The following is a 1,724-nucleotide window of genomic DNA, read 5'->3' on the forward strand; positions in this document are numbered from 1 at the left end:
TGACTACACAACACCAAGGAGATGTTCTGGAAAACAATCCAACAGATCATTTGACATCTCTGAGAGGATATGCCCTAAATGTAAATATGAATCAGAAATATAAAACCCTTCACAAAATCTGAAACCCAGCCTTAAAAGGACACAATCCCTCACTGCTATGAGATGAATTACTCCAACACTAACTGTCCTTCATAAGCAAAATGAAATGCTCCCTGGCCTCCAGTTATCTCCATAGTGTTTCATACAGAAAATCTAGCTTGCAGTCAAAAATAAATATATATACAAAATCAGGTGGAAAGGGAAGGACGGGCATTAGGCCTATATTACATTTTCTCCATTTACTATGTATGCCAGGACAGGAAATCAATGATTTGGTTTTACCTATACCATTTAGAGTGACTTTGAAATATCACTGTACACCTCTAAGGACTACAGTTTAAAATACTGACCATTCTAAGCAATGATATAGAGCTACAGTGACTCTCATCCACTACTAACAGAATATAAAATGATTCAATTATTTGGAAAAACTCATTGACTCTATCCTATTTATGATGTGATTCATGTCTTCGACTTCTGGTGTTTATTCCAGAGAAATTAAAGCATATGTCCATACACATATTTGTATAAGAATGTTTACTGCCTGGACTTGGGGCCATAGAGAAAGTTAGCAGGGGTGATTACACAACTCCACATGGAAAATTTGGCAGGTAACAGATATAGTTATTATCTTATTTCATAAATATATACATATATGTAAATCATAATGCATCATATATTTTAAAATTATCAAATTTATGGTATGTCAGTTATACCTCAAGAATCTTTTCAAATGTGTAGGATGCACCAAAAGAAAACTTCCCACATTAAATGCAAAAGAAAAAATGCTGGAAAATTCAGGACCTGATCATTACTCACAAGACTTCAGAAAAAAATGGTATAGTAAAGTGGAGAAAATAAAACAATAAAATTAAAAATCAAAATATAATGAATTTTTAAAAATATAAAAGAATATTGACAAAACCAAGAAAGTTCTCTTTTGAAAGGGTTAATATCTTTATTAATATCTTTATTATCCCTTTCAAAACATCTAGCAAGACTGATTGAGAAAAATGAGAAGGCACATATAATTCATATGAGGAACATAAAGGGGGTCATCCCTACAGATTCTTGAGGCATAGACGTAAAATTAAAGCAGTTGTGTGTGCATGTATGCTAAGTGGCTTCAGTCATGACTGACTTTTGCGACCCCATGGACTGTAGCCTGCCAAGTTCCTCTGTCCATGAGATTTTCCAGGCAAGAATACTGGAGTGGGTTGTCATGCCTTCCTCCAGGGGATCTTCCTGACCCAGGGACTGAATCAGCGTCTCTTACATCTCCTGTGTTGGCAGGCAGGTTCTTTACCACTAGGGCCACCTGGGAAGCCTATAAGCAGTTGTATCCAATACATTTGATATGAAATGGCAAAATTCCAAGAAAAATACAGTTAAAAAAGAAAACTTAGGAAATCTGATTTGCACTACCTCTTCCAGAAAATAGAAACAGTGAAAACCTTCCAAAAAAGTTTTATTTGAAGCATTTGAAATGTATATCAAACCAAAAAGAATTTCATAAGAAAGGAAAATTAAAAGTCTCTTTCATGACCCCCCCAAAAAAGAGGAGGGATGCTTAACAAACTTAATCCAAGATGTAGCAACTGTAATATACATAAACAAATACTTTT

Source organism: Bison bison, unplaced genomic scaffold (genome assembly GCF_000754665.1).
Source record: "Bison bison bison isolate TAMUID 2011002044 unplaced genomic scaffold, Bison_UMD1.0 scf7180017861099, whole genome shotgun sequence".
Lineage (NCBI taxonomy): Eukaryota > Metazoa > Chordata > Mammalia > Artiodactyla > Bovidae > Bison > Bison bison.